Source organism: Trichechus manatus, unplaced genomic scaffold, assembly GCF_000243295.1.
Source record: "Trichechus manatus latirostris isolate Lorelei unplaced genomic scaffold, TriManLat1.0 scaffold00037, whole genome shotgun sequence".
In the NCBI taxonomy this organism is placed as follows: domain Eukaryota; kingdom Metazoa; phylum Chordata; class Mammalia; order Sirenia; family Trichechidae; genus Trichechus; species Trichechus manatus.
In genome coordinates, this window is record NW_004443973.1 from 9196192 (window position 1) to 9205814 (window position 9623).

General features: G+C 39.8%; 1 non-coding gene across 1 annotated transcript; it reads right to left on the reverse strand.

Annotated features, from left to right (window-relative positions):
• Nucleotides 1–9030: 9030 nt before the first annotated feature.
• LOC111820427 (U6 spliceosomal RNA) lies at nt 9031–9137 on the reverse strand. Its single transcript, XR_002823972.1, has one exon. It is a non-coding gene; the product is annotated as a U6 spliceosomal RNA (small nuclear RNA).
• Between the last annotated feature and the right edge of the window lie 486 nt (nt 9138–9623).

Sequence of the window (9623 nt, forward strand, 5' to 3'; positions counted from 1 at the left end):
GTTGTTAACCAATGTCATAAAACAATATGCGTACTGTTTAATGAGAAACTATTTGTTCTGTAAACCTTCATCTAAAGTACAATAAAAAAAATTAAAAAAAAAAAAAAAAGACCATCGCCCAACATCTCAGACTTACTTGGGGCCTCCCACTCAGGTTTGGTTTCCTGTCTAATGCATATTCCTTCCACAGTTGATTGCGCACAATAAAGAGTCTACACTTTCCAGGCTATTTGGGATAACTCCAGCTCCAACAAAACTCTAGGTAGTGGGTTTGTCACTTATAGGCCTGCTGTATAAATAATATCTTAACCATTCAATACCAATACTATCCACTTAAAAAGGACTCTGCAAGCAGTAATATTCTCTCATACCATTCCTATTCTACTTAGTACCTTTGGTTGGAAGGGGACAGAGATTCACTCATTTCCTCAAGTAATGGTTGTTTATTGTAAGACTCGAGAACAGAGGCCAGGATCTCATGAGAATCAAAAAACAGGGACCAGAACAGAAACTGGAGCTGTACCCAAGGTCTCTCAGGAGCAAGAGCTCAGAATCTTCTCTCAAGTACTCTACCTTTTAACATGACTCAACCTCTCCTTGGCTCCGCTTCTCTTCACATGTCTTCTTATTACTCTTCCCATTAGAGACTGGATTCCTCTTCTCTGTGTTTTCTCCTTCTCATGGCTTCTGTTTAATTATTGTCTCATCTTCTTCACAGCTTAGCTTTCCCATAACCTTGGCCTCAGTTCTACATTACACTCCTTCTATACATCCTTTCACATCAGTTCCTACTATTACCCACCTGATACTCTGTTTCCCAAATCAGATTCCCATAAGTGAGCATATGATTGGCCCAGCTGGTCCCTCTCTGAGTAGAGCTTTTTGAGCCAGGCTACTCCATAAACTGCTCTGCAGTCTATATTTTGACTCCATCTCATTCAATTAGCAATATGGAAAGCACATTTATATGATACAAAACATAGCCACCTTCTTCTACTTCTTTAGCAGAGGTGGTAGACAGAAGAGACGCTGTATAGCCATGTCCAGTACAACGTCATTTTCCATTTCTTCCTTCTTTGTGTTCTAGAATAATAATCCCTTTCTAGACAAAGTCACCATGACTATTACCTCTGGGTCAACGACATCTTTGACATCAGTATGATTCGGGAGCATCTCTACTATCTGGTAGAGCTGAAGACCAAATAACTGATCTGGAGATTACATAAGCAGCAGCACTTGCAGAAGCTTTCCTTGTTCTAGGGCCCACCAACAACTATCCACACCAGAGAGCGTGCTTCAATTGAGAACATGGTGCAAGATCAATTTAAAGCACAGGAGAAAAGTCCTGGTGATCCGCTTCCATTAAGATTATAGCCAACCAGCCCAAGGGCAAGGACAAGGAGGCAGAAGAGCACAGGAAAGCTGGACGAAGGGAAATGGGGAACCCAAGGTCTAGAAGAGTTAAGTGTTGACACGAAAAAAGATTATAGCCAAGAAAACTCTATAGGGCAGTTCTACTCTGTAACACATGGGGTTGTCATGAGTCAGAATCGAATCAATGGCAACTAACAACAACAACAAATGGTACGTTTTTACCCCGGCTGGTTAATTATTATATTCCTAATTTATCAAACAGTATCATTATCTCACATACAAGTAAAATTTTGCTTAAGATAATTCAAAAATGGTTGCAGCAATACACTGACAGGGAACTGCGAGTAATTTAAGCCGGATTCAAAAGAGGATGTGGAACGAGGGACATCATTGCTGATGTCAGATGCATCTTGGCTGAAAGCAGAGTAATACCAGAAACATGTTTACCTATGTTTTCTTGACTATGGAAAGGCATTCGACTGTGTGGATCATAACAAACTATGGGTAACATTGTAAAGGATGGGAATTCCAGAACATTTAACTGTAGTCATGAGGAACCTGTACATAGACCTAGAGGCAGTCATTTGAAAAGAATAAGGGGATACGGCATGGTTTAAAATCAGGAAAGGTATGTGTCAGGGTTGTATCCTTTCACCATACTTATTCAGTCTGTATGCTGAGCAAATAATCTGAGAAGCTGAACTATATGAAGAAGAATGTAGTATCAGGATTGGAGGAAGACTCGTTAACAACCTGCAATATGCAGATGACAACCTAACTAGCTGAAAGTGAAGAGGACTTGAAGCACTTATTGATGAAGATCAAAGACTACAGCCTTCAGTATGAATTACAGCTCAACATAAAGAAAACAAAAATCCTTACAACTAGACCAACAAGCAACATCATGATAAATGGAGGAAATACTGAAGTTGTCAATGATTTCATTTTATTTGTCTCCACAATCAACAACCATGGAAGCAGCAGTCAAGAAATCAAACAACGTATTCTATCGGGCAAATCTGCTGCAAAATACCTCTTTAAAGTGTTAAAAAGCAAAGATGTCACTTCGAGGACTAACGTGCACCTGACCTAAGCCATGGTATTTTCAATCACCTCATATGCATGCAAAAGCTGGATGATGAACAAGGAAGACCAAAGAATTGATGCCTTTAAATTACAGTGTCGGTAAAGAATATTGACTATACCGTGGACTGCCAGAAGAACTAAAAGATCTGTCTAGGAAGAAGTACAGCCAGAATACTCCTTAGAAACGAGGATGGCAAGACTTCATCTCATGTGCTTTAGACATGTTATCAGGAGGGGCCAGTCCCTGGAGAAGGACATCATGCTTGGTAAGGTAGAGGGTCAGCAAAAAAAGAAGACCCTTGATGAGATGGATTGACACACTGGCTGCAAGAATAGGCTCAAATACAGCAACAATTGTGAGGATGGTGCAGGATGGGGCAGTGTTTCGTTTTGTTGTACATAGGGTCACTATGAATCAGAAATGACACAATGGTACCTAACAACAACAACAATGAAATAATGTTTCTAGGCAATAACCATTGTCTTAGTTATCCAGTGCTGCTATAACAGAAATACCACAAGTGGATGGCTTTCACAAAGAGAAATTTATTTTCTTACAATGTAGTAGGCTAGAAGTCCAAATTCAGGGTGTCATCTCCAGGGGAGGGCTTTCTCTCTGTCAGCTCTGGAGGAAGTTTTCTTGTTGTCATCATCTTCCCCTGGACTAGGAGCTTCTCTGCGCAGGAACCTCGGGTCCAAAGGATGCGCTCTGCTCCTGGTGTTTCTTTCTTGGTGGTATGAGGTTCCCCACTCTCCACTTGCTTCCCTTTCCTTTTATCTCTTACAAGAGATAAAAGGTGGTACAGGCCACACCCCGGGGACACTCCATTTACATTGGATCAGGGATGTGACCTGGGTTAGGATGGTGTTACAACACTGGGAATCATGGCCTAGCCAAACTGATACACACACTTTTGGGGAACACAATTCAATGCATGACATTCCACCCTTTGGCCCCCAAAAAGCACATCCTTGCAACATGCAAAACATATTCATCTCATCATATCATACCAAAAGTCTTAACTCCAAGTCCAAAATCTGAAAATTCCTCTTCATCTGTGAAATCTAGAATACAAGTTATCTGCTTCCAAAGGTACAATGGCAGAACAGGCACAAGCTAGACATTTCCATTACAAATGGGAGAAACTGGAGGGAAAGAAGGGATAACAGGCACCAAGCAAGTCAGCAGAACACATTACATTAGCCCTCAAGGCTTTGAAAATAAATCTCTGTTATCTGCCCTCCAGACTCTAGGTATTGGCCACAGTATCCAGATTCTGAGTGGAAGCCCCTCGGCTCTGGGCTTCAGGCTCTGGCTTCAGCTCCGCCTTCCAGGCCCACTGGAACAGCAACTCTGCTCCCTCGGCTCCAGGAGCACCAATCTCTTAGACTCCACCCTTAGAAGCACCAGAGGCCATGGCTCCACCCTTTGAAACCCCTGAGGTCATGGCCATACCTTTTGAGACTGAGGCAACTCAGCTTCTTGTGTTCCTTGTCTCTTCAGCTTGTGCTTCCTGTGGCCTCTCGGCCCTCAGGCCTCAAGCCCGCATCTGCCCTGCTGGAGCAAGTGTTCCAAAGCTGAGTAGCTCCACCAGTAGGTGCCCGGAAGCACCCAACTCCGCCAGGAAGCCTCCTACGCACAAGCACTCAGCTCCCTCGCTCCGTGGGTCGGTAAGCCTACCTCCACCGTAAGTACCCGGAGACATCCCACTCCACCAGGAAGCCACTGGCGCACAGGCACTCAGCTCTCTTGTTCCGCGGGTCAGCTCCAGCGCCATCTCACGCTGGTCTCCCGGTTCTGCTGCTGTTGGTTCTCTGCCGCTGCAGGTTCTTTGCTGTTGCTGGTCCTCTGCCACTGCCGCTCCTCTATCTATTCACAGTTTCGAAACCGCTTCCACATTTTAGGTATCTGTTAGAGTGGCACCCCCACTTTCTCCGTACCAAATTCTGTCTTAGTCATCTAGTGCTGCTCTAACAGAAATACCACAAGTGGATGGCTTTCACAAACAGAAATTTATTTTCTCACAGTCTAGTAAGCTAGAAGTCCAAATTCAGGGTGTCAGCTCCAGTGAAAGGCTTTTTCTCTCCGTCATCTCTGGAGGAAGGTCCTTGTTGTCAACAGTCTTCCCCTGGACTAGGAGCTTCTCAGGTCCAGAGGATGCACTCTGCTCCTGGTGTTTCTTTCTTGGTGGTATGAGGTCCTCCACTCTCCACTTGCTTCCCTTTCCTTTTATCTCTTACAAGAGATAAAAGGTGATGCAGGCCACACCCCAAGGAAACTCCCTTTACATCGGATCAGGGATGTGACCTGGGTTAGGATGGTGTTACAACACTGGGAATCATGGCCTAGCCAAATTGATACACACACTTTTTGGGGGACACAGTTCAATCCATGACAACCATCAATGGCTACTAACACCATTAAGTGAAAAGCTTATAGGGAACTTTATAATGGAGGAATTAGGCTGACCCCACTGATGAATTTTAAAGTAAAAAAAGACAACCACATATTATGTCCCTCCTAAATGATGCACATAGGAAGTACACAACACCACCTATGAAAGAGTCTATAAAAATAAATACAATTTTTTAAAACAAGAAAAACATAAAGACTCGGCAAATACAAAATCAACAACAATGAAAAAGATGAAAAGAAAATACATAAAGAAAAACAACTCAGCACAGAAAATTAACTGGAACAAAGAAACTGTGAATGACACAAAAAAATACATCAAAATGACAGCACTAAACTCATACCTATCAATAATTACACTGAATGTAAATGGACTAAATGCATCAATAAAGAGACAGAGAGTGGCAGAATGGATAAAAAAAAAATAGATACAATTTTTAAAGGAACAAAAAACCCTAAGTCTACCATATTGTTACACAAATAACGCACGCCTCCTACGTTTAAACAATTTGTCAACTGCACCCTCCCCCCATGAAGTATCTTCATAAGCAAATTATGTTAATTTTTTATAAGAACATGTAAAAAAAAAAGGCATAGCAGTGCTTACGGAAATACTTCTCTGGGGAGGGCGTGGCTGATAAACAAACATAGGAGGCACGTGTTATTTGCATGAAAATATGGAAGCCTCTAGATCTAGCTACCAATTTACTGGAAACATAAGTTTCAGATGAAACTTGTTGAATAACACCGTGAGGATAAAAGTAGCAAAAGTCCAGAATGTGGAAAACTCTATATGACACACAATCCAATTTCTTGAACTAATAAATTTGAAAGAAGATGGAGGGAGAATCTATAGATTAAAAGAGATTTAAGAGACATACCAACTAATCGCAATGTGTGGAATTTGTTCAGATCCTTAGTTTCAACAAACCAACTGTTTAGAAATATTTTGACACAATCAGGGATATCTGAACATTGGCTGGATATTTGATATTAGGGAATTATTGTTAAATATTTTAGATGTGATAATGGTATTATGATTACGTTTTTTCAAAAAAGAGTCCCTGTTAAAACCAGATAACAGTTTAGCTTCACTAATAAAGAATGTCTGCCTTGAGCATTATGCTGTTTTAAGAACTATCCATATGGGATTAAACTGACAACAGCAACTTGAAAGATTAGATAGGAACCTTAGGGGACAGTGTTTATGTTAATGGAGGAGGAACAACTCAGAAAAGGAGGGTGAGAATGGCCATACAACTTGAAGAATGTAATCAGTGTCACTGAACTGTACATGTAGAAATTGTTGAATTGGTGTATGTTTTGCTGTATATATTCTTGACAACAGCAACAAAATAAATAAAATAAATTATAAAAGAAAAGATTACAGCCAAGAAAACCCTATGGAGCAGTTCTACTCTTTAACAACAACAAAAATGAAAACAAAAAAAGAGTGCTTATAGAGATTCAATCAAAATATTATAATTTCTGGAATTTGTTTCAAAATAACCTGGGTAGTGGGGAAAAGGAGTGGATGAGAGGGAGAATAGAAGAAACAAGATTGACCATGTGTTGATAATTGTTGAAATTAAGATATGGTGGGAATTTATATTATTCCATTTATATTAGAAGTTTCCATTATAAAATTGTAAACATCATCTTTTAAAAATTGAGTTCTAAGTTTACTGAAATTGAAAGGCTGCTAATACATATTTGAAAAATCACAGTATAAATTTTTATTTAAGAAAATTAAAAACCATATTAGTATATGAGATCCCTGGGTGGCACAAATGGTTTATACTCCTTTACTAACCTAAAGGTTGGTGGTTCAAACCCACCCAGCAGCACCGAGGAAGAAAGGCCTGTTAATAGTGATTACTTCTAAGAAGAGAAGCAATATTGGGTAGCAGGGTGTACAAGAACTATAGTTTTTGCTCAACATAATTTTATATTTTTTAGATTACTTATAAGCCCGTATTCATGTATTACTTATGTAATAAAAAGATAATTTGTTTTGCTGTTTGTTTTTAAGAAAAAGTTGGTCTATGTGAGAACACAGGATGAACAGGACGAAGGTCAATGTTCTGGCAGACCAAATTAAATAAAAACTCTGAGGCAGGAGAGTTGTAATGTGGGAAAAAATTAGCAGATCTCAAGGGTAATGCTGTTTGTCCAGATAATTCGAGGAGCAGCAGTAGAAAACAGAGACAGTGAAGACGATCTGGTCCTAATTCTTAACCTTTCCCCACCCCAGTTATTTTATTTTTAATTTTCAGCTATATTTGGGTAGCATATGTTTTGCTGATATGGGTATGAAGTAACTGAAGACTCAGAGGTCCCTGTGGGCATTGTTAGGGCAAAGCAGCCAGAGTTACAAACAGACTCTTATGCAATGGCTATTTGGAGGATGGGAAGTGGACCATTTTGGTCAGAGCAGAGCGTATAAACAGCAGAGTAAAAAGGGAAAAACAAAAATTTAAAAGAATATTTTTAAAGAGAAGAAGAAGGCTTCTAATATTATGTTAAATAGTAAGCTTTAATTCTAGGTTTTTCACTAAACAAATATCTTAGGAAAGCAGGTTCACAATTATATATAATAAATGAATGAAATGACTGTTGAATGAATGAATGAATGCCACATACATATAAAGAAGAAGAGACAAAGAAAAGGAGACTAAATAAAAGTAGATTAATAATAGTAAGATACTGGACTAACTAGAGTGATTTCAGCGGTGAAAGGAAAGAAAAGGATGTATCTAGACTTGTTCCTAGTGCCACCTGGATAGGACCCCCTATGGTCAAGACTTGTGACTCTGGAAGCTGAACACTTTTACTCTCTAGTAAGTCATAGAAAAATGACTCATCATTGAACTTACACTGCCTTATATTCCCAGGCCATTACTTGAGTTCCCTTCCCAGCAGAACCGTATCAATGATGACTTTCCTCTAGCTTTCTCTTCCTACGGGATTTCCTACCTTGATAGCAACTTCGAATCAGTGGAGCCCAACCTGGAAATATATTCTTAGCTCTTCTTCCAGAAGTTGGTATGGTTGAGAAAGTGTTCTGTTGCTTTATGCTAAAAGCATTTCAGTAGTACTATTATATATGGAGCCCTGGTGGCACAGTGGTTAAGAGCTCGGCTGCTAACCAAAAGGTCAGCAGTTCAAATCCACCAGTCGCTCCTTGGAAACCCTACGGGACAGTTCTATTCTGCCCTATAGGGTCGCTATGAGTCAGAATTGACTTGACAGCAACTGGTAACAATGGACCAAGCATGTTCTAGCAAAGAACAAAACAAAGTTCCTGCCCTCATGGACTTATATTCTAATGAGGAAACCAGCCAACCAACTAACCCAACAAACTAAATAAATAATGCCAGGTAGCAATCAGTGCTATGAAAAAAAAAAAAAATAGGGGATCTAGGAAGAGCTCTCTTCAGAGGAGACATTCAAGCAAAGACCGGAATGAAATGAAGATATGAGCAAAGCAGATAACTGGGGGAAAGGTGTTCTAAGCTCGAAGGAACAAAAAGTGCAGCTCCCAGAGGCAGGGTGCGGTTGGCATGTTTCAGAAACAGAGAAGAGGCCAATGTGCAGGAAGCAGAGTGAGCAAGAAGTTGTCTTATCAATTTACAGAAACTCTTTGTAATTACTCTCTGTAGTTCTGCTACCAACTAAAAACAAACCTATTGAGGTTAGGTCGATTCTGGTTCACGGTGACCCCATGTTTACAGAGTAGAACTGCTCCATAGGGTTTTTTTGGCTGTAATCTTTATGGGAGCAGTTTGCCAGGACTTTCTTCTGTGGTGCCGCTAGGAAGGTTCAAACCGCCAACCTTTAGGTTAGTAGCTGACAGCAAATTGTTTATGCCACCCAGGGAACTCTGCTACCAACTAGATACAGTTAAGTTCATTTGCTTCATTTTATTTTCAATTTTTAGGGATTGCTTTTTTAAATTTACTTTTATAAATGATTTATATGGTTACAAATTCAAATATACAAAGCAAGGCATATTCAAATAAGTCTAGCTTCTATCTTTGTTCCCTCCAACCTGTTCCTTCCCCCAGAGGTAACCATCTATGAGCCTTCTATTCATAATTCTCTCTACTTGTTAGATAAATCCTTTCCCACACGTCTGAGGTAAAAGGTAGCATACTATAAAAATATAAAATATTGATGAATTTTTGTGTCATCTTTATACAGGGACGATGCTAATTTCTCTGTAGCATTATAATTTTGGTATATGTGCTGCTGAAGCAAGTACATAAAAGATTAAGATTTTTACATGGGTAACAGTTCAGAAGCCGCACAGTGCCTAGAGAGAAATGGTTTCAGTAGGTGCTACCATGAACAGCCTTATATAGTCAGGAGAAATTAAGACTGTACCAGATGCCTGTAGAGAGGGCCAGCTGTCTGGGAATGGACTGACAATGGAAATGAAAGTGTAAACATGGACAGACATTACCTAACTCACATTAAGCCTAGGGCCTAGCTCTGCTTCAACTTTTGTCCCATTTCTGCCAATATTCCATTCTATCATGGAATGAATCAACAAAAGGGACTTTAACATTTGTTTTTTAATAAATCCTTTAAGCACATGACAATATAAAACACAGACTCCTTTATAGGCACATAAAAGTATCCAACTATTTTGAATAAACTCATGTTACAAATTTTAAAACATTACCTGGGTTGTCTAAGTTAGAATTTTGCAATACCAAAAACAGCAAGAAATTTTGGAGGTCATTCT